The 26755-nt window shown below is 47.0% G+C and overlaps 1 long non-coding RNA gene across 9 annotated transcripts; it reads left to right on the forward strand.

The window, feature by feature from the left end:
• LOC123631514 lies at positions 1 to 26755 on the forward strand. 9 transcript variants are annotated; one of them, XR_006733182.1, is made up of 9 exons: positions 1 to 138; positions 2159 to 2323; positions 2669 to 2951; positions 7224 to 7804; positions 10412 to 10548; positions 10867 to 11041; positions 11827 to 11931; positions 25172 to 25490; positions 26544 to 26755. It is a non-coding gene; the product is annotated as an uncharacterized LOC123631514 (long non-coding RNA). The 9 variants fall into 9 exon arrangements; XR_006733179.1 differs by lacking the exon at positions 7224 to 7804 and having other exon boundaries at positions 25172 to 25350; positions 25439 to 25490; XR_006733178.1 differs by lacking the exon at positions 7224 to 7804 and having other exon boundaries at positions 25065 to 25490.

Below are 26755 nucleotides of genomic sequence, written 5' to 3' on the forward strand. Positions count from 1 at the left end.
GACGCATGCGCGGAACACGTACACGCGCGGAAGGCTCCGCTTCCCCGGGTGTGAATCCACCGATCCGGGGTTTCGGCCCCGCCGGGAGCTCTGTTTATAAACACACCGCGCGGCCGCCGGCCAGGAGTAACCCTAAAGGTAGTGGGGTCGGAGGTCAGAGGTCAGCGGGCGCGGGGGCGCCGGCAGGGAAGCCGGCTCCGCTACCCTCGAGGGCTGTCGGTTGCGCGGCGTGGCTGGCCAGGCGGACCTGCAGCGAGCCGGGGCTGCCGGGGCGCCACGTGGTGCGCACGTGGTCCGGCCCTGCGCGGCGGCTCCCCTCCCCCACGCCGCCGACGGCCCGCAGCTCCCCCTGGCGGCGCCGCGCTGCACGGCGCGCATGCGCACAATGCGGTTTGGGGGCGTCTTCCGGGGGTCGGGTGGCCGGAGGCCTGTTGCCGGCTTGGGGTGGCAGCGCGTGGCCCCGGGATGGCGGGGCGGGGAGGGGGTAGGGAATGGGGGGGGTACCGGGCGGGGGGCGGGGCCTGCAGGACTCGGGGGAGGCACATGGAAGTATTCCAGGAGTGTCGTTTCAGGTTTTTTGTTATATTACCTACTTTTATAGATTTTATTTATGAAATTGTACGTGAAAAACTGTTGGGCGTTTCCTAAGCACTCAGTCAATGGTAGTTCTTATGGCTGTCGCTTTTTAAAAAAACACAAAGCTTTATTATAAAAAGATTTCAGGAGGTCTATAAAGATCAGACACTTCTGACTTTTTCTGCCATTTTTTCATTAAGGCTCAGAATTGCATTGCTACTGCTGGTTGCTCTGTAAAATTAGTGTCCCTCAGTGTATCCACCGCAGCAACATCTTTTAAATACAGTCTCGCGTGGCTTGACAACAGGATGCCTTCTGAGAAATGCAGTTAGGCATTTGTCCTTGTGTAAACATCCCAGAGTGTCCTTACGCAAACCTAGGTGGCACAGCCCACTATACGCCCAGGCTGTGTGCTGTAGGCAACTGTAACACGAGGGGAAGTATTTGTGTACTTAAACATGGGAAAGGTACAGTAAAAATACAGTATTATGATCTTACGGGACCACTGCTGTATACTCCATCCATTGTTGACCAAACATGGTTATGCAGCCCCAGATACTGCTCCAAGCTATGAGGTACCTGGGTCACCTCTAGGTAAGAGGAAAATCTACAAGTGGTTAAATTATAAAGAAAAGCCAGGAGGTACTTATCCTAAAGGTCAGGCTGATGCTTGCTACATGTTTAAAAACCAGCTGGGGAAGGAAGGAATGCATATGTACATACATATATTCATGTATTTATTTAAAATTTTACTGATATGAAATGTGTAGTACATGAATTACAAATGATGATAAAACACACAGTACTCTTTTTTGTAAATTCCATTCTTGATTCTCAGAGAATGCTTTCATTTACTTTTACTGAACTCTTGTATCCATGGCCAACCCGTGGTGGAAATTGAATTGTAATCTGCCAAATGATTTGCCTGTTTTCCCAGTAAATTTATTGTCACTAAATATGTGACATGATTTTTGGTATTTTCACTTACATTAACAAGTAAGAAATGAAGCAAGAAAGACATAAAACAGAACTTTATTTGTTCAACAATGATGTGATCAACTTCTTTGCTGTATGGGATCATGGTTTTCCATTACTGGACAAATATTCCCTCAGAATTTTGTGCTATTCACGATATAATGGCTACATGGCCAGGTGAGGTGGCTCACACCTGCAATCCCAGCACTCCTGGAGGCTGAGGCAGGAGGATCACTTGAGCCCAGGAGTTTGAGGTTGCAGTGAGCTACAATGATGCCACTGCACTTTAGCCAGGGCAACAGGGCAAGACTCTATCTCAAAAAACAAAACAAAACAATGTAACAACTATGATTTTAGGTTTAACTACATTGTTAGTTTTCTCTATTACTTTCTTAAGTCTAGGCTAGGGGTTGGTAAACGTGTTCTGCAGAGTCAGATAAGTAAAGATTTTACGCTTTGCCAGACTCATATGGTCTTTGGCACATTGTTTTGTTTTGTTTTGTTTTGTTTTAACCATCCTTTAAAAATGTAAAAACCATTTTTAGCTCACTCAAGGGCCAGATGTGGCCTTGAAGCTCTGAATTGTAGCACTTTCCTATTTTCACAGTGTAAATGTCTCTGGAGTGGGTGATGTCAGACTACCAACATGGACCATCTGAACTTGGAGTTGGGAGAGTACTTCTAGTATACAGTTAAAATCGATGCAGATAACCTCAGGAACAAAGGAAATGATGAGTTTTGAGACCTTGTTTTCAACAGAATTGATTTCACTGTAAGTTTCTATAATTTAATTTTAATTTTTAATAACAGCTATGTTTAACAGCCAGCTCACAGAATTCCTGAGAACTTTAATAACTGGCTCTCGTGAGCCAGCTCTGAGTCAGCACTGCTTAAGTGGAGATGGGATAGTGTTCTATTTCTCAGCCTGGGCTACACTTAGGCACCCTAAAGTGGGCCCCAATAAGTCACACCCCATATCACCCACTCCCCCTAAGTAGGGCAGGGCCTGTGACATTTTCTAATCAGTGGAATGTGGCAAAGGGGGGGGTGTCGTTGCCTTGATCAGGCAAGGGGCTGCTACTCCCATCACTCGCATAATCACATGACGTTATCTGAGACCCCATCTTGGCCACCTGGAGAAGCAGCAGTATGTTGGGAACCGTCCTTGGAGAGGATCCCATGACAGGGGACCGTAAGTGGCCTCCAGGATCTGAGAGCACCTCCAGCCGACAGCCAGGAAGAAGCCAGGGCTATTGGTCATGTGGCCATGAGGAAATGCATCCTACCAGCAGCATGCACTAGCCTGGGAGATTATTCTTGCCCAGTGGAGCCTCCAGATGAGAACGCGGCCCTAGCAGCACCTGGATTCAGCCACATGAGACCCTGAGCAGAGGACCCAGGTAAGCTGTGGTCAGATTCCTAACCCGTGTTGCTTTAAGCTGCTAAAATGTAATCATTTGTTACACAGCATTAGAAAACTGATACATAATTATTCACCAGATGTGCTCACCTTTCTGTATGTGTGTTATGTTTCTCAATTTTAAAAGATTAGGCGGAAAAATTTTAACGTTAAATAGTAGAAAAGGTCAGGGCAGAAAAGAACTGTACCCAAATGTTGGCAAGAATGCTCTCAGATGGTCTAACTCTGGGAGGAAACCGTGGTGGGTTTGGTTGGCCTGTTTGCCCCTAGAGAGCTTGCTGTCCTGACCCTGTGGCCTCCCTGGGCTGAAGCAGTTGCGAGGTTGGGAGCCAGATTGTGGGGCCCGAGTTCTTTCCCCTTAGCTTCAATGCTTCCTCCTGCCTGTGTGTCTCAACAAGTCTCGATTTGCTCATCTTTAAAATAAGATGACAGTGGCACCTGCCTCGTGGGAGGATGTGGTGAGCCAGTCATTTCAGTGGACCACACTGAGTGGCCACCAGCCCTTGTAACCCTCGCCTGCCATGGAGCTGTCAAGGGGCCGGGCAGGGGGCTGAGTCCAGCTCTGGGATGGGGCCTTGGTGTTTCTACACCAGGGGCGGCAATCCTGTCCCCATGCCAGTAAGTGCTTCAGGAATCTAAGTCTGTCATTGTCCACCATTCCCTGAGCCGTCCGGAAGGGTTCTGCACTCAGTTTGCAGGGGCATAGGGTCGGAGGGTCTGGAAGAGGGTTTATCTTCCAGGAGGCACCCGTGGGGAGAGATGGCCTTTCCCTCTCTGGATGCCATCAGGAAGGATGAGCCTTGGGCAGCCCGGGACAACGCAGTCACCAGGCCCCCGGGCTGTCTCTGAAGGAGAGCAGAGCCAGCCTCGCCACCCGCTGAGGGAGCCGGCGTCCCCGAAACTCCCCCTATGTCCAGACCCAGTGACGTGGACTGACACACTGCAGCATTGTTGAGACCATGGCGAGTTGGGGTTTCTGGTACTTGACGGGCTGAACTTGTGTCCTGATGGGGGAGCTATGTAAAGCCCTTCCTCGGGCTGTCTGCTGGGAAATAGGGATGAGGGACAGTTGACACTGGATCCTGTGTCTGCAGCTCGCCCTGGACTTGGGCAGGACGGGACCAGCATAGTGGCCGGCACTGTGTCACAGCTGACACCCGCTGAGGCCTCCTGTGTGCTGGCTGCAGCTGCTTTCCCGCTGTCCACAGCGCAGCGTTGCTCGGGCTGCCGTACGATCCCATAGGCCGGGCAGCTTCAACAGCACAAGTGTGTCATCTCACAGTCCTGGAGGCTGCAAGTCCAGGATCAAGGTGTTGGCAGAGTTGGTTCCTCTGAGGCCTCTCTCCTTGGCTTGTAGACGCCAACCCTAGGACACCAGTAGGATTGCATTAAGAGCCCACCCTCGTGACCTCATTTTACCTCAATCACCTCTTTAAAGGCCCCGTCTCCAAATACAGTCACCTCCTGAGGTGCTAGGGGTTAGGGCTTCAGCATGGGAATTTTGAAGGGACACGATTCAGCCCATGATAAACCCCCACCTCACAGATGAGGACCCTAAAGCAGAGAGAGGCCAGGCCATGTGCACGGGCCACATGGCTAACCAGGGGCGGGGCTCACCCCAGGTGCATCCTCCCTGCTGTGGACTGAATGCTGTGTACCCCCAAAATTCATATGTTGAAACCCTGATCCCCAACATGATGCTGTCAGGAGGTGGAGTCTGTGGGAGGTAAATAGGTCACAAGGGTGGGGCCCTCACAAAAGCATTAGTGCCCTTATAGGAAGAGACACCAGAGAGCTTGCTCTGTCCCACTCCTCCCGCCACATGAGCACAGAGTGAGAAGGTGGCCATCTGCAAACCAGGAAGTGGGACCCCCCCCTAGACACCAGATCTGCCAGCACCTTGATCTTGGACTTCCAGACTCAAGAACTGTGAGAAATGAATGTTGTTTAAAGCTGTTACAGCAGCCTGGGCTGACTGACACAGTCCCCTGCACCAGCCACTGTTCTTTGCTGCCTCTGACAACGTGTCATGAAGCACCTACGTGCTGGGGTGAAAGTGCTGTTAGCCGTGCAGTTTGCCCTCCGTGCTGTGCCTACTGATATATTTGGAGCCTAGCGAAGGCTCCATAAATGCTGCTGAGCATCTGAGCTTTGAATTTGCACAGGATGCCACCGTCACGGTCAGGCATTTGGCAATTGTTAAATGAATGAAGGAAAGGTGCCGGGCTCTGAGGAAGAGAAACCTCCCCAGTTGGTCCTCACTATAATGTGACCATAACAACCTTCTGATTCCCCCCATGCAGCCTTAGGGACAAATGCAACCAAGGGAGCATTGAGCCAACGTGGCATCCACAGCAGCGGTGGTTTCCAGCCTGGGCCTACGGGCTGTCGCTTTCCTTCCTATTCAGCCTGCCACCTTCCTCTCACTTCCAGAGCTCACGCTGCTTCTATTGTGATATTAGGTGCCCATGGTTTAGCCCAGGCTGGCCCAGGGCCATGTCCCTGTTCGCAGACCCGCATCTTCTCCCGGCCACCCCAGCCACAGAGGCCTGGGGCTCAGCAGCCCTTGGGGCTCCCCAGGCCCCTTCCCGGAAGCCTGGACACCACCGGCCTGGCCCCTGCATGTATGCTCTTGTCTGAAAAATTTCACAAAAGAAGCCAAGGGTCCCTGGGCCCCAACTGCGGCCCCAAGAGCTTTGCCAAGGAGACAGGCCCCCACTGACGGGCGGGCGAATCTTCCCAGGCCGGCTTAGGTCGTGAGGTTGGCCTGGCAAAGACCAGACGAGCCGGATGAGGGCCGGATTGCAAGCAAGCAGCTCAGCGGGCTTTATCACCATTTTCTGTGGAACAAAGGCCTGGCTGGCCCCGGGAGCTCACGCTGCTTCTCTATTGAAATCTGGAGGTGGCTCTCTATTAATCACTCCCCTCGGTGCCTCAGAGGCTGAAAAAAAGAGTCAAACAAAACCTCTTTTCTAAGCAGGAAGAGCTTTGCAGAGGCCTGAGCAGAAAGATTCCCCCAACCCCTTGCGCCAACCTAACATTAACGAGTCGCCTTGGCCTCCGGGACTCACACACAAACAAGAGAGGCTGCCCGGCTGTGTGGAGAGGGGGGTTTGGAATGCGACCAGCTCCACTCCGTGCAGGAAACAGGGCCAGTGCGCCAGGGGTCTCGCCTTCATGCAGCCCCTTCCTTGTTTTAGTTTAGACACCAGAAAGACCCAATTGTATGATTTTTTTTTTAAGTACACATATACTAGGAGCATGGGAGAGAAAAAGACAAAAATCCCATTTCCTTTCTTCCTTAGATATAACCTTCAACCACAACTCCTTTGTCTCTCTTCTTTCTGATGTTGCTGTTCTGCATTAACCAGTAGCTAATATAATTCATCAATCTATAAACATGAAGTTTGGCTTCTGCTTTTAAACAGAAGACTACAGGCCAAAACGCCAAGCAGTCATTTCCCCAGACAAGTCCTCATGGCCCCGGGGACCAGGCTACCTGTGCGTGTGCACGGAGACTGTCCTGTTGCAGAGAAATGCCGCCCGTTCAGCCAGAGACTGTGGTTCCCATCAGGCAGAATGGGCAGCAGCCCTAGATTTTTATGCCTCCCAGTGGAAGCACATTCTTTTTCATATAAATTTATTTTTAAAAAAGAAAGGAAAAAGCTGGCTCCAATTGCATTTGAGTGTCAGACGTTCATATCTGAGGGCAGAAGTCCGTCCAAAACAAGTGCATAACATCAGCTTAGAAAATCAAATGCATAGAGATACAGTCATTCATTAAAAAAGCACTGTCCTTGGCCTAGCAAGGCCGGGGTGTACTTCAAAGTATAGAATTTGGCATGGCTTGGATACAGCAGTCATCTTATGAATCTAAAACAGAAATAAGACATGACAGAAACAAAAGTCTGCACTGCAATGAGAGATTGCATGGTGGCATTGTTCATTTGTTTGTTTTTGATCACAGCACAGTGGCAGCTGGCACATAATATGTATTTAGGAATTATTTAAATGCTATGTGGTAAGTGGTCCCCAGTCCTTCAGCACCCTGCAGTAAGATTATATATCCCCATCTTTTGCCATGCAACTTTGCATGCCTCCCAGTAGAAAAGGTGGCATTATGTCCCCATTGATTTGCAGCCTGGCCGTGTGACTTGCTTTGGCCAGCGGAATTCAAGTAGAAGCCCACACTGTGCTAGCTCCAAGCTGAGACCTTAAGAAGCACAGTAAGTTTCTGCCAGTCCTCTTACAGTTCAGCTGTCTATGATAAGAACATGTCCTGCGTGGTGACTGGCCCAAGGAGAATGAGGAGCCCATGGAGGAGACCTGACCCCCAATGGCAACCTGGAGCCAGGCCCAGTGGAGCCCAGCAGAGCTGCAGCCAAGCCACAGACCCCTGATGGAGAGATACGTGCTTACTGTTTAAACTGCTAAGCTCTGGAGGGAGGGAGCTGTTTGTTACGCAGCCCTACAGCAGCAACGGTTAACTAGTACATAGTATCTGTCTCCCCAGCTGAGCTGAGGCCAAATCTGATTTTGCTCATGGTATCCACAGCTAGTTGTACTTTTTCTGGCATATAGTGGGGGCTCAATAACATTTGGTGAATAGGTGAATGGATGAGTGACACCTTTTACTTGGAAAACTCTTCTCTATTTTCAAAATGCTTGGATGAGTTAGGTTGGCCAATTTGTTTTTAACCCCATTTTTTACAGATTAGGAAATGAAGGAAGGTCAAAAGTCTCGCCTCTGTTCACACTGACAATAAGCAGGGAGAGGACAGATAGAGCCTGACTCGCCTGGAACTTTCATTGTGAAATTTGACTATCTTGGTGGTAAGCACACATGCTGTGTGTGCAAAGTTTGATGCGATTTCATCCAGTGGATTACAGGGCTTGTTTAATGCCTAGATTCATTTAGAATTTACTAGGTGCCAAAAAGTGTCCCAGGCTCTGAGGCAAAGCATAAACTGAGGCAAGGAAATGAGCCATGCAGATATCTGGGGAAGGGTCTGAGGGGACTGCGGTGCCAAGGCCCCAAGGCCTGGGCAGACTGTTTGTTTGAGGGAAGCAAAGAGTAGTTTCCTGTGGCCTCTGTTTAACAAATTACCTCCAACTGAGAGGATTAAAACAACAGGAATTTATTCCCTCCCATTTCTGGAAGCCAGAAGTCCAAAAGCAAGGTGTCGGCAGGGCTGCACTCCCTCCGAGGGCTCCGGGGAAGGATCCGCCCTCGTCCCTTCCAGCTTCTGTTGGCTCCAGGAGTTCCTTGGCTGTGGCCACAGGGCTGCAGCTCTGCCTTCGAGGTCACTCTGCTGAGGCAGGGCCAGCAAGGGGTGGGGACGGAGACCTCATAGGGCCTTGGAGGTCGCTGTCATCACTGTGGCTTTGGCTTTCCAGGAGACAGGAAGCTATGGAGCAGGGGAGGGCCTTACACTTCCAAGGAATCACCTGGGTGCCGCGCTGGGATTACACAGGAGGGACGGAGAGATAAAATGAGGCCAGCAGGAGGCCAGGTCAAGTCCAGGCGGAGGGTGGTTGGACCAGGGTCATACCAGTGAAGGGGGTGGAGAGCGGTGGAGGCTGTGCCTTCTGCAGAGGTGGCGAGGGGCAGCTGAGAGGGTCTTCTGTAGATCCCGAAGAGAGAGGACAAAAAGGACTCAAGGACCATGCCGAGGTTTAGAGCTGGGAGCAGGGGCGACGGCCGAGCCAGCCCTGCTCATGGAGTCGGTCCCCTGAGCCGCACACGCCCTCCGCTGTTTCACCACCCACGATGGGAAGCGCTCTGCCCCGTACAGCAAATGAGTCAAATCACCAGCGCAGCGCAGGAAGGGACTGAAGGTTGTGCCACCCTCCCGATTTACAAATGAGGAACCTGAGGCACACACCAGTGACGGGGCTACTCAATCATGATGATATGCCCAATAAGATGCCTGGCCGGGGCTCCGACCCGGGTGATCCGGGCAGGAGGTGGAGTGCTTATCTCTCGAGCGCCTGCTGGCCTGTCTCTGTGCCGGGCCCGGGGCTACACAGTGGATGCATTTCCAGGGGGGCTTACGTGAGATAGCGCACGCACGTGCACTAGGACATTTGCCCCGAGCCTTGACCAGCAGGTCGGGTTTGCTGGCTGGAGCTGAGGCAGAAGAGTCCCCTGCTAGGAGCAGAAGAGTCCTTGTCCCTGGAACTTGTGACTGTCACTTTACATGGCAAATGGTGTGAGCAAATTACCATCAGAGAAGCTTGTCCCCACTTGCACCACACATGTCCTTAGAAGAGGGACGCAGAGGGACGCAGATAGCCACATGACCACAAAGGCAGACACTGGAGCGATACAGCCACAAGCCGAGGGACACCTGGAGCCATTGGAAGCCGGAAGAGACTGGGGAGGACCTGTCCCAGAGCCCTTGGAGGGAGCACGGCCCTGCCAACACCTTGACTTTGGACTTCTGGCTTTCAGAGAGCTGTGACAGAATAAATTCCTGTTGTTTTAAGTCTCCAGTTAATGGTAGTTGGTTACGGCAGCCACAGAAAACAAATACTAATACAATCATTTTTGCTGGCTTCTGTGTGAGGAAGTAGTGGGAGATGTAACATAGCAAAGCGGATTCCAGCGTAAGCTTTGAGGTCACATGCCACAGACTGGCCCCAGATCTGCAGCTGGCACCCAGTGAGGCCTCAGGCAGGTTCCATGGCCCCTGTCTCTGTCCCTGGTCTGTCCACTGGGACAAACAACGGCTCGGGGCATTGTTCAGTGAAACACACGTCCTGCCATTTTTTTCAAAAACCCAGCTTTAGGCTTTTGTTTTCCTACTTTTATTTTATTTTATTTTATTTTATTTTATTTTATTTATTTATTTATTTTGAGACAGAGTGTCACTTTGTTGCCCAGGCTAGAGTTAGTGCCATGGCATCAGCCTAGCTCACAGCAACCTCAAACTCCTGGGCTTAAGCGATCCTCCTGCCTCAGCCTCCCAAGTAGCTGGGACTACAGGCATGCGCCACCATGCCCGGCTAATTTTTTCTATATATATTTTTAGCTGTCCAAATCATTTCTTTCTATTTTTGGTAGAGACGGGGTCTCACTCTTGCTCAGGCTGGTCTCGAACTCCTGACCTCGAGCGATCCACCCGCCTCGGCCTCCCAGAGTGCTAGGATTACAGGTGTGAGCCACCGTGCCCGGCCTGTTTTCCTACTTTTAAAAGAGCCATAACTCTGTAAGTTCTATGTATTGTCAGAATGTCCTCCCCACCCCCACCCGAGCTGGCCACCTTAGTGTGACTGTCCCACTGGGAAGGTTGGACTTCCTGCCCTATTGGCAACAGGCACAGCCCTGTCATGCATGTGGGCCGGTGACAGGTGACTGGAAGTGCTGTGAGCCACTTAGGGCAGAAGCTTTAACAACAATGCTGAGGTTCCACTGTCCCCACATCCCTCTGCCCACAGGGCTGGCATGTCCCAGATGGCAGCTGTTCCCTCGGCCTGGCTTGCAGAGCCGAAGGTGACCCGCCAAGCACCCAGCACAGGAATGAAGAAGGCGTGGACCCAAGCGTGGCACAAGTGAGAGACAGGCCTGTGTGTTCGTAAGTATCTGAGATACAGAGGTTTTTTGTTATCTTACTAGAACCGAGCGCTATGGTCTGGATGTCTGTGTCCCTCCAAAATGTTCCTGTGTTGAAACTTAACCCCCGTCGTGATGTTAAAAGGTGGGCCCTTTGGGAGGAGGGTGGAGACCTCACAGACGGGGCTAGTGCCCTTGTAGAGGCAGCTCCTGAGAGCTGCCTCGCCCCTTCTGTCGTGTGAGGACCCCTCGAGCAGGTGCCCTCACCAGACACCGCATCTGCTAGTGCCCTGACCCCGGGCTGTGCAGAGCTGTGAGTGACAGGTGTCTGTGTTTGTAGGTATTCGGTCACGACAGCCAGAACGGGACCCTTTTCTCCTGATTTCACCATCGGAGGAACAACAGCATGGAGACGCTTGGGAGCTGACGTCTGAGTCGGCCCGGAGACCGCAGTGTGGAGGGTGCTGGCGGGTGTTGTTTCCTTGGCTCCAGAGGCCAGAAGCCTGAAGCCAAGTGTGAGTAGAGCCGCGCCCACTCCGGCACAGACTCCCCTCCGCCCTGCGTGGCGTCTCCCCTCCGTGTGTGTCTGTCTCTGGGTCCACATTCCCCCTTTCCATGGAGACCCACCCTAGTGACCTCATCTTCACGGGGTCACCTCTGTAATGACCCTGTCTCCAAAGAGGTCCCATTCTGAGGTCCAGGGGTTAGGACCCCAGCATATCTTTTTGGGGGACACAGTAGAGCACCCACAGGAAGAGAGCACAGCACTGATCCCACTCTTCTTCTGTTTATTTTATTTTTATTTTAAGAAAAGCTGCAGATCTGCATATGTTTGCATATTGGCCACTAATTTAATTCATTAAAACCCAGTGGGGGGCCCGTCAACCAAAGAGGTGTGGAGGCAGAAATAGGCCCACGGGGGCCATTCTGCAATCTCTGGATTAGTTGAATCCCCTCATTCTCCTTGTAATTTATTAAACAAATATGTGTCAGCCTCCCACCCCCACCTTTCACAGGGGCCCGAGACTGGGGGACAGAGGAGGCCTGAGTCGCAGCCCAGCCCTGTCACAGGCTTGTTGCTGCATCCCTTCTCCTCTTTGAGCCTGTTCCCCAACTATATAGGGGGTTCCCCAGGGTGCCCAAGGCCTGTGAAGGTCTTTTTGTGACAATTTGGTGAGCAAGCAAGGCTAGGGGTTTGCCAGGTGCTCCGTGGCCCAGCCAGCTGGTGACCGAGTGGTGGGTTCTGCCCCACCACCGTGGATCCGTGGCTCCCACCATCTTCTCTCATCGTTCATGGCAGGTTTGTCAGAAACAGGCAACTTCTATGCAGAAAAGCCAGCTCTAGACGCAGCCTCTGGCTCTCCATGGAGTTTCTGATCTGCCAGGAGACTGTTCCAACAACAAGGTCAGTGTTGTTGCTTTTATTAGGTGTGATGGGTAATTTTTTTATGTGTCAACTTGGCAGAACCACAGTGGCCAGATAATGGATCAGACATCATTCTGGGCGTTTGTGTGAAGGTGTTTCTGAATGAGACTAACATTTAAATCTTAGAGTAGTATCATCAGTACACTTAGACTAGCTGCCATCCAGTCACTAAACTTAGAGCAGGTGCCATCCAGTCAGCTGAGGGCCAGAATAGAACACAGAGGCCGACCCTCCCCGTCGAAAGAGAATTTTCTGGCAAGCTGCCTTCAGACTTGAACTGGAACATCCACCCTCCCGGGTCTCCAGGTAACCAACTGCCGATCTTGGACTGGCCAGTCTCTATAATCACATGAACCAGTTCCTTTCAACAAAACTATTCACACACACACACACACACACACACACACACACACACACATATAGTTGTGTTTCTTTGGAGAATACTAATACATCAGTTTTCTGATTTTTTACCTGTTTTTCCCAAACCTATAACCAAGCCTACACACACACTTCATCTCACCAAGAACAAGAAGCATCCTTAGGTTCGAAGTCCTGGACACCTTCTATGAGCAGTAACTTGCCGTGCACCGGCTTCAATCAGGCAGGTATTATTTTCCTATTTTACAGACAAGCACACCAAGGTCCCCTCAGGTCAAGCAACATCCCCTGAGGTCACAAGAATGAGTCACTTAGGAAAGAGCTAGGTTTGAGCCCAGGTCTGTCTTGCTCCAAAGTCCATGTTCTTGCCCCCGAACTTGGCCTCTTGAACAATGAGGAGGACTCGGGTGCAAGGGCTGGTTTCCCACGTCCTGCTGCCTTACAGACCATGAGGACGCCGTCTCCCATTGGATGATCAATATGGCGCTTCAACCTAATGGTCAGGTGCTCTTATCTCTAAGAAAATAAGCCTGGGAAACAGATATTACTTGTGATGGGCAATGCCTACTCGCTCCTCAGAGACAAACAGAATGAAATGGCTGGAACTTGCCTACTTTGGGTATTGCATTAGTCAGGGTTCTCCAGAGAAACAGCCAATGGGGCAGAGAGAGGAAGAGATTTGTTAGGAGGGTTTGGCTGACATGATCACGGAGGTGACGTCCCATGATCTGCCACCTGCAAGCTGGAGGCCCAGGAAAACCAGTGTTGTCATCCCAGTCTGAGTCCAAAGGCCTGAGAACCAGGAGCACCAATGTCCAAGGACAGCAAAGACAGGTGTCTCGGCTAGAGCAGAGAGCGCCAATTGCTTCTCCTTTACCTGCTTGTTCTGTCCAGGCCCTCGATGCATCGGGTGGCGCCTGCGCATACGGGTGACGGTGGGTCTTCTTTACTCAGTGAACTGATTCAAGTGCTAATCACTTCTGCAGACAGCCTCACGGACACACCCAGAAATAGCATCTTACCAGCTACCTGGGCATCCCTTAGCCCAGTAAAGTTGACTCATGGAATTAACCATCGCAGATGTGTGGATAGGCAAGCCTAGCATATGCTGCGATCAAATGGCAGGGAAAACCCTACCATGGCAGTCTAAGACTACTTTTGCTATCATGAGGTTTTTTTCCAACTAAGAACATGACACTCTAAACAGAGGAGATGGCTATAATAATGGCCCCGTAGTGCTTCCCAAGGAGCAGTCACACCTGTAAAGGTAGGAAACAGGTAGAGCTGAGGGCCTGCTCACTGTTATTCCCCAGGAAGAGCTCAGGCACCTGGCTAATCTTTAAATAATTTTAAAAAGTCATGAATGATTGGGAAGTTTTGTGTTTTGTTTAACAGTTTGTAGCACAAATCAATGCACGGGTCCTACAAAAAATGCAGAGATGTTTCTCTAATCCCATCCTCAACAGGGGCTTTTTTTTTTTTTCTGCTAAATCTCCAGCCTAACTTCAAAGATTAAGACATAAGAATAGTGAGGAAGGTTTGCACTTTGGTACCCAACTCACCCCCTTGTCCTCTGGTGCTCTCTTGCTATTCTTCCCAAAGCACAAACTTACAGTGTTTTGCAAAGAGTAATTGGTAAGTGCATATAGTATACAGTTGCTAAAAATGATGTCAACAAAGAATGTGTGATAACATGGGGAAATACCATATCAAGTGGAAAAAAGCAAGATAAGAAACTGAAAGTAGCTAGCGGTAAGATTACACAGGAGATTAGTTTCTTTTATATATATATTTCCCTAATTTCCTACAATGAATGCCTGTTGCAGTTCTAATTGAGAGAAGTATAGTTTTTAAAGTGAAATGTAATAGAAACTGGAACTCTCTTATATTCTTTTTCTCCCCTATGCTACCTTTTTTTTTGATGATTGATTTTTGTGGTCCATTTAAGTTCCTTTTGTTCAATTCTTGATATACTCACTTGTTGCTTGGTAACAATCATCTCCAATGAGGCCTCTTCCTCACTGGCACTTTGCAGTAAGGCTGCGTTGCACAGCAGTCTGGTATGAGATGGTTTCAGACCAGGGCAATGGCAAAACTACCTGAGTAATTTCCTGGACATGGCTACTACTGGCAACTTTCCAAAACATTGCATTTAACAAGTGGACTAGAAAGAATAACGCCTTAAAGATTCGTGATTCCTTGTTTCTGCTTTGACAGCCAGGTGTGAACATCTCTCCTTCTCTCCGTTTCTTGCATACATGCTGTTCTCTACCCCGTTGCAGCAGACACCTTCTAGTTGCCTACATAGCGCCTGACCATGCTTTTCTAGCCAGAGAACCTGGATTTTGCCCAGCTATTCACTTTCTACGAGCTTAAGGGGAGGTGGACCCCAGCCTCTAAGACAGAGTCATGACAGAACCAAGAAAAGCAAAGTGATCTCTAAGCCCTTGCCAGGAGTTGGTTCAGGCACAGGCACATGGTGTCATTTTGGCCAATGAGATGAGGGGACGTGTGCTGGGGGAAGGGAGAGCCCAGGAAAAAGGGTCTCTGTTCCTAAAAAGAGATGAATAAAGCAAAAATGGCCTCTGGATCCTGACTCATGAAGATGGGAGGCCTAAGATCCCGGCAGCCACCTTGAAATCATTAAAGCCAACACACCAAGGACAGAGGATCCAATGACAAATAAAAACTGAGTCCTCAAAGTCAGACTCAGCCCACCCAGGATTGCCCCATCTCCTAAGTTTCTATTATGCAAGATCATAAATCCCCTTGGTGTGGGAGCTGCGTTGAGTTGAGCTTTCTGCTATCTGCTGTCAGAAGCCATCTAACCGAGCCAGCACTTGAGTTAAGTCCATGCGTAGTGTGAGTCCCCTGAGCTCCCTCTGCGCAGGGTGACCCACTCCTCTGGGGTCACCCTCACACTCACAGACTACACCTGAGGCATTATAACAATGCCTCGTTTTACTCTCAAAAATGTCCCAGTTTAAGATGACCAATTATGTTGGTCACTGTTATGGGCTGAATTTGGTACCCCCTGAAATTCATATGTTGAAGTCCTAACCCTCTGTACCTCAAAATGTGGCCTTATTTAGAAATAAGGACATTTCAGATGTAATCAGTTGCAATGAGGTCACACTGGAGAGGGCAGGCCCCTGACACAACATGACTGGTGTCCTTATAAAAGGGAGAATTTGGAGACAGACACACACACAGAGTGAACACCATGGGAAGATCAGAGAGATGCTGCCACAAGCCACGGAGCTGCTAGAAGCTGGCAAGAGCCCTGGGCAGACCCTGCGCCAGCATCTCGGAGTGTGGCCCTGCCAACACCTTGATCTTGGATGTCCAGCTTCCAGAACCATGAGAGAATAGATTTCTGTCATTTAAGCCACTTGGTCTGTGACACTTTGTTACAGCAGCTCCAGCAAACGCATAGGATGGAAATCAGCTCTGTCAGGAGGCAGCTGTGGCCCAGGGAACCTTCTAGACAGGAAGCCACCCCTGTATGTTCAGTAGATGGTGATGCCGGAGGAAGGCCGAGGAGGCCTGTGGTCTATGCTACAAGCAAACCTGAGAACACAGCAGCAGGGCTCACTCTCCTACCCAGCTTGCGGTGCTCTGTTCCAGCAGCTCTAGCGAACAAATACGGCTGTCCTGCCCACAGGTGGTGTCTGGGGAAGAAGGGACCGCTTCTGGCTGCAGGTGACCAGAGGTGTTGCCATTTGGGGTGGGGCCTTGAAGGGTGGGTAGGATGCCCACAGGCAAGTGCGGCATGTGAGGAGAGGCATGAAACGCCCAGGGAAACGTGTGAACAAAGGGCAAGATCATAGACAACCCTGTTAACGCATCCTGACAATAAGAAAATGGGTGCAAGGAAACAAGTAGACCTGAAACTCCTCTGAGACGGAGAATCCTTCTGCTGTGAGAGCAGCAGAAGAGCAAATAGGGACCCTCTCTTTACAGTCCTTTGGGTTAAATTACCCCTGGGAAGCCTCCAGACTCAAACACGCTTGGCAGCGAGGTGTGGCAGGAAGATACATGGAGCACACGGCTTTGGTAAGAGCAGCCTGCAACATGCACACTGTCACTTACGCTCCACACCCAGGGGCGCTTGCTGCTCTCACTGGGTTTTCAGCTGAATGAAACAACTGCTGTTGGGCCCTTAAGGAGAATCAGACAATAGTTTTAACAAGCTACATCATACAAATTGCTTGTTCTTAAAAGTTAAACAGTACATCAGGTAAACAGATTATAAGATTACTTCTATGGCAAACTTCACATGCTTAGACTATTTGCACTCCTTTGTCCAACTCGCAAGCAGGATGCTTGCTGTAGGGTCACGAGAAGACCCTCTGGCACACATCAGACTTAATGATGAAATACTGCAAGTGTTCCCTTTGAGACCAGGAACTAGCAAAGGATGCATTTCTATTCAAAATTTTACTGGAGGTACTAGCCAGCATACTAAAGCAAGAAAAATAAATTAGAAAATTAAGAGTTTAAAAATTTAAAAAAACCAAAACTGTCATTATTTGCAAATTATATGATTAGGTATATGGAGAACTCAAAATTATCAACAGATACATGATTAGATTTAATGAGTTGAATAAGACTGCTAGGTATGTAATCAATTGTATTCCTATATAGCAGCTACAAACAGCAAGTGATGTTTAAGAAAAAATACCATGTAAAGTAGCATAAAAAGTATAAAGGACATGGGAATGAATTTAAGAAAAGATATGTACAGTATCTGCAGGGATATTATAAAATCTCCTTTAGAGGCATTAAAAAGGACTAAATAGTTGGACCGATGCACTATTTTTCATGGATTAGAAAACTCAGTATTATGAAGATGCCAATTCTTCCCCAAATTGATTTGTAGATCTAATGCAAGCCTAATCAAAATCCAAACATTTTTATTATGAAACTTGGCAAGCTTATTCTAAAACTTAAATAGAAACACAAAGAGCAAAGAATAGCGAAGACAACCCCACAGAAGAACAAGCTGGGGGCACTGGCCCGACCATATTTTAATAATTATTTAATGCTATGACACTTAATACGATATGGTATTGATTTAAGTATATACGAACATACCAGTGAAACAGGATGAAGAGCTCAGAAACAGATCAGCTACTTTATTGTAAAAGCCGCACTGCAGAGCTATGGGGAAAGGACATTCTTTTCAGTCAATGGTACTAAGAAAACCAGGCATCCATACAATAAAAGAAATTGAACCCCTGTCTTATACCACATGCAAAAATCAATTCCAGGTGGATTAAAGAATTAAATGTAAAAGACAAAGGTGTAAAGTTGAGGGGTTTTTTGGACATAAGGTCTTGATATGCTGCCCAGGCTGGTCTCAAACTCTGGGCTCAAGCAATCCTCCTGCCTCAGCCTCCTCATTATTTGGTACTACAGGCAAGATTAAAATGTTGTTTATTTATTTTTTATTTATTTACTTTTTTTGACAGAGTCTCTCTCTGTCACCTGGGCTAGAGTGCTGTGATGTCAGCCTAGGTCACAGCAACCCCAGACTCCTGAGCGCAAGCAATTCTCCTGCCTCAGCCAAGATTTAAATTTTAAACAGACATTATGGGAGAATATCTTCATGACACTGTGGGAGAAAATAATTTCTTAGATAAGTTATTAAAAACATTAATCATAAAGGAAAACAGTGATAAATTTGGCTGAATTAAAATTAAGAGCATGAAGCCCCAGGTTCATTCTCCAGCACTTCCACCAAAAAAAAAAAAAAAAAAGTGTTCATCAAAGTACAGCAACAAAAAGAAAATGAAAATGAAAAGGCCAGTCACCAAGTGCTGGAAGATATAATCAACCAGGGCTAGTTTTCCAATTATTCAAAGAACTTCATACCAGTAAGAGAAAACAAATGAGCCAATAGAAAAATGGGCAAAAGACTGAAACAGACACTTCACAAAAGAGACAGTCCAAATGGCCAATAATAATTCAACCTCATTAGAAGTCATGCAAGTGCCTGTTAAAACAGTAATGAGATATATTTATCCCCTCCAGACTGGCAAAAATTTAAAAGTCTCAGCGAAGTGATGGCAAAGATATAGAGTAATAGGAATGAGTACCCTCCAGGTGGGAGTGTAGATTGGTATCATAACTTTGAAAAACACTTTGGTATTACCTAGAAAATTTGAACTTTTCATATCCTATGACTCAGCAAATCTACTTCTGTATGTATAACCCAGAACAATGATTCTCAAACCTTAGCATGCATCAGGGTCTCCTGGAGGGCTTTTGGGCCCCACTCCCAGAGTTTTGAGTCAGTGTGTTTGGGGTGGGACCTGAGAATGTGCATTTGTAACAAGTTCCCCGGTGATGCTGATGATGCAGGTCTGGGGACCACACTTTGAAAACCACCAGCCCAGAGGAACATACACACTAGGATACATTTGCAAGAACTGCTCATTCAGTAATAGCTAAAAATGTCCATCAACAGTTGAATGAATGAAGCATGGTATATTTATACAATGGAATACTACGAAGCATTGGAAAGGAATGAACTACAGCCAGAAGCAAAGTATAGATGCATCTCCAAACAATTCCCAAAGCCAGACACAAAAGACCATATGCAGTATAAACTCAATCATAAAAAGTTTTAAAAAACAGTAAACTCAAACCATGTTATTAAGGGTTTGCAAGCATATGTGATACAACTTTAAGGAAAAGCAAACAACCTATGATCAAAACCATTGGCAGAGGGGCTTCCTCTAGGGAAAAGGGAAGTGAAGTGAAGTATGCCAGTTACTAAGTTATGATCTCTTGGCTTCAAATCCACCCTTTTATGCTGGGCTTTGTGAAAGTTGGGGCAAAGACCTGCACTACGCTTTTCTGTTCTTAGGCTCTTCCCATAGGTGGCGCTAAAGATAGACTGCAGGGCCGGAAGAGGAAGGAAGGACTTCTTCCGGTTCCTTTCCTTTGAGTCTCCACCTGTTTCCTGTCCCTTTGAGCTAGATCCTAGCAAAACTTCTTTACTCTTGCATCATCAGTTCCTCTCTGTAGCAGCAGCTAAATCGTGCCTTCCATTTTGCCAGCACTTTACAGAAGCGGCCTCATTGTGACCCCCACAGTCACCAGCACTAGCCAGCCCTGTCCTCATAAATTGGAGTTTCAGCTCCTCTAAGTTCCAAAATTCCGATAATTCCAACTTCTTCATTTTGTGCCTCCCCACCCTGTCCCCCAGGTGTAGTATCTACTCCATCCAGTTGCTGCCTCCAAGATACACTTAGAATTCTCTTTTTGCCCTTTTGGTTACCTAGTTTACAATTTCATACCTAGTCAACAGTTCTTCATATCAAGTTCTTTCTGTTAAAATAACTTGGTGCCTCATTTTCATGCTTGTTGCTTCATGGTCGCCTCTAGCATTGAGCCCACTTTCCATGCAGCCAGGAGGGGACAAAGGGGAAATGGCACTTGTAAGTTGATCTGCCCCTTTCAAAGAGCTTTCTACTGGGATGACCAGCTGTCCCTGTTTGTCCAGGTCTGAGGCAGAGGAGTTCTTCAGGATGCAGGGCTTTCATTGCTAAAACCAAGAAAGTCTGGACAAGCAGATGAGTTGTTCACCCTAAGCTCTGTGACTTCTGTGTAAATATGTTCATCATAATGTCTCTGGTCACCTCTGGCTTCAAGGAAGGCTGGGATGTAGGTTTTTAGCTGGGCTTGTTACCACCCCAGGTGAAATCGGAGTTCTGTTCATTAGGAAGAGGGCAGAACAGGTATTGGGGAGGCAGCTAGAGGTTCTGCCCTTTTAACTTCAGACTGTGACCATTAACCACCCACAATACTGCCTGAGATTACACGGCTGTCATCAGAGCTGTGACCAGAAGCCAGGTCTTCTGATGGTGGCCCCCACAGGGCACACTGCCTATTTTCCTCCTTGGAATAATGATTCATTTCTGACAGCTTAGAGAGAGAATCATTTCCATCTTTTAGCATTTTCAATCTTCAGTGACTAATTATATTTTGTAGGTCAGATGTTTATGCAATAAAGCTTTCCCCTATATATTGGAGAGTCATTGAGTGAAAGGGGTCACCAAATGGAACCATGGCCATTTTATGTATGCTCCACTTTTCTTCTGTGTTTGCAGTCAAGCTTGGTTCTTTCCAATTGGGAATCTGGGTTGTAAGTTCCTAGTTTTGAAGGGAGCTCAGGAATCCCATGTCCTGTACTCTTCTTTTTATTTTGTATTTACTGGTACTTTACTCAGACGTGAGTTATCGTTTTATCCTAGATGTCTTTATTCTAGGCATCCTTTGGGACCTACAGTTACTCTTACTGACTTGGTAAAGAAATGCTTGCTTGGGAGGATTTCAAATCCAGTAAAGCATACGCCAGCTTACTTTCATTTCAACAGCTAGCTGTTTTTGCTTTATGGCATTAATATACATAAAAAGAGGGAGGCAAAATTATGTCATAGTTTTTTTTTGTTGTTTTTTTTTTTTTTTTTGCTACCTTAAACTTCGTAAGACTCTCTTAGCCAGCTTGGTGTTTTCCTTGGAAGCATTCATCGGGTAAACCGTACAGGGAAAGTATGATCAGTAGATGTTAGACAGCAAGGGCTGCTGGGCCTGGCATGCTTCATATGCATTTTGTGCCCCGCCATACATGGTCACTAGAGGCTGCATATCTGCAGGGTACACGCAAAACAGGAGGCTGCATCTCATCTGCTTTCGATTACCGCCTTGCCGAGTGGGATTGGTAGAACCACGCTTCTCATACACGGCCGGGTGTTGGGCTGGAAGCCAGGGCTTCTCAAATTCCATTTCCTTCTCTAGGAGACGAATTTCTTCATAGATGTGGGAAGCTACATTTGCTTTTTCCTCTTCTCCCACTTCAGAACAGGAATATGTTAATATATATTTAGAGCGAGAAGCAAGCAGTTCCTACATCCGGCATGTGATTCACTAACGTCCAATTTCATTTTCTCTCCTTGTCTCCATTTAATTCCTTCTTCCCTGGTCAGAGCTCTGAAAATTTCTAGTTGAACTCCTACGCTTTGATTTTTTTTTTCATTTAAGCTTTGATTATAATTTTAGATTGAACCATATGAAAGTAATGATAACCATATTTGACCGTTTTTGAACAGCAGTTGCATGTGATTCAATCTAATACTAAATTGCACATATAGAGATCTTGCTTACGTGCAAGACAGTGCACCAAGCTCTTACACACATGACCCTCAGTCTGGAGGGTTACATGAAGTAGGGAAACTGAGACACACAGATTAAGCGACTTGTACAGGGTCATGCAGTTAGTAAGTGCTGGAGCCTCAGTTGGAACCCAGGGGTCTGGCTACAGAGTCTGTCCACGCACTGAATGACACCAGCATGCCACCAGCTCTCAAGGACAGAAACATATTATCATCTGTGTGGGTTATAAAGCATTTTGTAGAAAAGTACTGAGCGAAAGCTTTTTGCTTATGTATAATATTTTAGTAATTTGCCCTTCAATTAATAGCTTGCATCAGTTTGCAAAGATCAGGGGGCAGGAAGAGCTGCAGTGAGCTTTGGTGTCAGACTGGCCTGAGTACCAAGCCCAGGCTCTGCTGTTTGCAGCAGCAGCACGGCCCTCAGCCCGGTCACTTCACATCTTCCAATCTGAGTTTCACTTCTGTGCAAAATGCCTCTCCCAGGGTGCCTAGCACAGCACCTGGCACACAGTAAGTGCTCCATAAATGTCAACTGAAATAAATTATGACACAGCAAATTGCAAAAGAAAGAGCTGGGGATTAGTAATGGGGAGGTCTGCTTCTGTGACTAGCCTGGTTGTTTTTTCCACTAGCAGCCTCTGCGACCTTTGACAAGTCGCTTGAAGTTTAACTATCTGTCTTCTCAGGGATAGAAGCAGCAATGACAAGGGTCTCTCCAGGCACATCACAGGAGGGGGTAAGCGTGGGAAGTGAGTAGGGTGTTATGGAAAAGACCCTGGACTTGCAGAGTCCCGGGCTCCAGGCCCCCTTCAGCAGCTTGGGCGCCATGAGGCTTGGGCGTGTCACCCGTGCCGTTTGACCCTCAGCCACATGGCCATAAACTGGGAAGGATCATGATCTCTCCCTCTGTTTTGGCATCTGTGAGCAAATCAGACTTTAAAAATAAAACAAAACTCTGAAAATGATAAAAGGTGTTATTTTTAAGACAGGAAGAAATACTTGATAAAATGTTGTCTTATATATTTCCTGATATATAAATTTGTATTTTGTTCTCTCAGTGTTTACTTCTGGAAGTAGCCAGGCCCTTGTCCGGTGGAGGCTGGGTTGCAGGGCTGGAACCAGAAGTGTTCAGTGAGGGGCTCATACTAGGACCTCCCAGAAGGGGAATAGAAAGGGGGGACATTGTCAGAGGAGGTGGCTCCCAGCCCCAGAGGACGGGTCACAAGCCAAGGTCAGGCCGGCAGGATGGCTCACACCTATAATCCTAGCTCCCTGGGAGGCCGAGGTCAGAGGATCATGTGAGCTCAGGAGTTCAAGACCAGCCTAAGCAAGAGCAAGACCCTGTCTCTACTAAAAATAGAAAAATTAGCTGGTATCATGGTGCACCCCAGTAGTCCCAGCTACTGGGGAAGCTGAGGCAGGAGGATCACTTGAGCCCAGGAGTTTGGGGTTGCAGGGAGCTGTGGTGACACCACTGCACTCTAGCCTGGGCGACAGTGTGAGACTCTTTCTGAAAAAAATAAAAACAAATAACAAGCCAAGGTCAGGGAAGGATCCAGAGGATGGAGTGTTGTGAGCAACAGGGACCCACATCCTGCTCCCTTTGAAGAACTGCGAGAAGGGGACAGAGCTGCAGAGGGATGGCAGGGCTGCGGAAACTGGACTTCCCAGCCTTGCCCAAAGATTCCTGCACCCGAGCTTAGCCATGCAGCTGGGGGATGCTGAGCCTCAGGGGGCCGTTCAGCCTCACACAGTGGATGTATCAGCAGAGATAAGTGCGGGCCAGAGACCCCAGCCTGCTCATTCTAGACCTGAGACGTTGCCTTTGCACGAGCCTGGAATGGAGGGAGAGGAAACCCAGTAATGCCTGCAACTGAACTTTGCACTATTTCTACACTCAAAGAATTATTGTAACTTTTTGAAGAAAGAATGTGAGATTTCCTACGTCCCATATAATGGCTGCAAATTCATACTCATCCAGCCATTCAATAAATAGTTTCCAATCACCTGCTCTGTGCCAAGTCCTGTTACAGGTGATTGGGGTACCCCAGCAAAGAGAAGCAAGCACCCAGCCTCCTGGGGCATATATGCTAATGAATTCTTTGCACATTTTACATTTATAAATTACTGCAAAAATAGAGAAGATTGCAATTATTTAGCTCCTGCTGGGAAGTCTGGACTGAATAAATAGCATGGTTTCAGGTAAGCAGGGAACTCCATGCTAAAGTCTGATGGATACATACTATTAATAAATAACAAATAAAACTCTGCTATTGTTCAGTGCCCTTTGTCACTTCAGAGCTCTCCTAGGCAGAGTAGATGCCATGAAGAGTGAACAAAAGAAAGATATCGAAATGGAACTCTGAGGAATAAATAACCCTTGGAACAAATATTTGGTTCAAGGAACATGATGCTATCCAAGCCAGGTTTGCAATAAGCAAGGTCAGGACCAAACATCCCCCTTATTGGGGAGGTCTCTTTTTAGACCTCCAAGGTAACCTGGTGGAATGTGGCCTCCTAAATAAGCAGATAGGTGGGGTGGGAAGCTGGTGTCTCCCAAGAACGTATGCAGTTGCCACTGCCATTGTACCGCTCAGACACTTGGCTATTTGTCACTTCAGTGTAAGAGGATGAAGTGTGCAGGAGGGCCTCATGAGCTGCAGTAAAAGCTGCTTACCATGAATCCATGTAAAATGAGAACCATGAATTTTGTGAAATTTTGTGAGCGTTGTAAAAAAAAAGATATGATTCAGTCTTTACCTATAAAGGTGATCAACATAAGTTAGTTTAACTTATATTTAACTGAATTTTATTCATACAAAATTTACCTAATTTTTTAACAGCTCTGAGATACAATTCACACACCATAGAAATCAGCCATTTTGCACGTGCAAGTCAGTGACTTTTAGTCTATTCACAGAATTGTGCATCCACCACTACCGTTAATTTTAGAACATTTTCATTACAATAAAAAGAAACCGCACACCCCTTGGCCATCACCTCCCCCCTCTCAAACCCCCGTCCCATCCAGCCCTAAGCAATAATTAATCTACTTTCTGTCTCTAATGGATTTGCCTGTTCGGGACATTTCATATAATGGAACCACACAATATGTGGTCGTTTGTGACTGGCGTCTCACTTAGCACAATGTTTCCAAGTTCGGCCGTGTTGCAGCTTGCATCAGTACTTCATTCCTTTTTATTGCCACATAATATTCCATTGTACTTTGTTTATCCATTCATCAGTCCATGCACATGGGGTTGTTTCCACACGTTGGCTATTGTGAATAGGGCTGCCACAAACGTTCACGTACAGGTTTCTGCAAGGATGTATGTTTTCATTTCTCCTCAGTAGATACCTAGGAGTGAAACTTGTGCAAATTCTTTGAATGAAAAAGAAATAATGAATTAACTGTGGGGTTTTTGTTTGTTTTTGCATATTTCTGTTGTGTTTGGGGGGCCAGGGGTCGGTAGAGACCTGGGAAGGAAGCTGATGTTGTAAATGCTTGGTTAGGGATGATGTTTACATTATAACATTTCTTTTCCATCACAGCTGCACAACATTGGGGCTTGGATGTTGAGGACCCTACAATGTTGCAATTAAAAGTTGCCTTCTTTGAGTTGGAATTGGAAATCTAACTTTACATGGTATTTCATCAGATCCCAAAGAAACCAACTGCCATTTCCATCACTGAAGTCTCAACAAACATCACTGTGCACTGGCCTGGCCATCAGTGGGAGGAGTGTCTGTTCCACGAATTCCTACCACATCCGTAATAAAGGAGGGGGAACGATGGTCGAAATTTTCCTTTGTTTCTCCCAGAAAAAAAAAAAAAAAGGTAGTTTCCACTGAGCAATTAGATTTTTTGGCTTATAAGCAGTGAATCTTGTAACCAACCATATATCCTTCTTTGTTTTGGCTGTTAGGTAGCTCAGAACTAATTGGGATCCATCTCAACCAACTCTGTTAAACTTTAAGGTTTGTATTTTGTGTACTGACTGTATCCTTGGCATAATCCTATTTTTTTGGGTCACTATTTCCCTGTTTTCCAGTTTCCTCATTTAACAATCAGCTTTTATTTTATTTTGAGATATATAAGCTATCAGAAATGCTTTTTTAAAATATATTAATAGTTCAGCTGAACTTACACACCATGATGTAATCGGCAGAAGTCAGACTGTGGGAAACTCTAACGAACAAATGACCTAGTTTCTTAAATACATTGAAAGGAGGAAAAAAGGAAGTGGAGGGGAAACATAGACGAAAAGAGATTACAAGAACCCTCCTGTGTTGTGGTTGGGAATGTCAAATCCTGCACCCACTTGGGGAAACAGTCTGGTAATTTCTCCAAAAATTAAACATACACTTAGTATGTAACCCAGCCATACCACCCGTAGGAATCTACTCGAAAGAAATGAAAACACATGTCAAAGACTAGTCTGTGACTGTTCATACCAGCAGCATTATTCATAAAACCAAACACTGGAAACATTCCTGTGTCCGTCAACTAGGGGGTTGATTTTTTTTTAATGGTAGTATATTCATGCAGTAAAGGATTATTAGCAATAAAAAGGACGAATGGCTGATACTTACAACAATATAGATGAACCCACAAACCTTGCACTCAGCAAAAGAAGCCAGACACAGGCCACGTGTTGTACGAAGCTGTGTGTGTGAAGCTGGCAGATGAGGTGAAATGAGCAAGGGGAAGGCAGATGGGTGGTTGCTTAAGGCCAGGGCTGGAGCGAGCATTGGCTACAAATGAACAGGAGGGAAGTTTTGGGGTGATAGAGATTATGGTTTATGATGATGATTGGACAACTGTATAAATCTGCTAACAACCGTCTCACTGACAGCATAGGAATTTTATAGTATGCAAATTATACCTCAATCAAATTGTTTTAAAAAAGATGAACATCTAAACACTGGCCAGAAATCTGATAATATTAAGGTGCTATTGTATTAGAATCCTTTTAGGGATAATAATGGCATAGTGGTTATGTTTTTTTTAAACGAGCTCTTTTCTTTTAGAGATACACACTGAATTCTGTGAAATGATACAATGCCCGAGATTTGCTTCAAAATAATGCAGAAGGGTCCAGGTGGTGACAGCCGAAACAAAAGTGACCGCGAATGGATCATTTTGAAGCTGATTGGTGGGGGCATGGGAGGTTGTTTTACTGGTGTGTCTTCTATTGTGTATGTTTTGAATGGTTCCACAATTAAAAGGTTTAAAAAATAAA

The sequence above is a fragment of the Lemur catta genome, chromosome 2 (genome assembly GCF_020740605.2).
Source record: "Lemur catta isolate mLemCat1 chromosome 2, mLemCat1.pri, whole genome shotgun sequence".
NCBI classification, from domain to species: Eukaryota; Metazoa; Chordata; class Mammalia; order Primates; family Lemuridae; genus Lemur; species Lemur catta.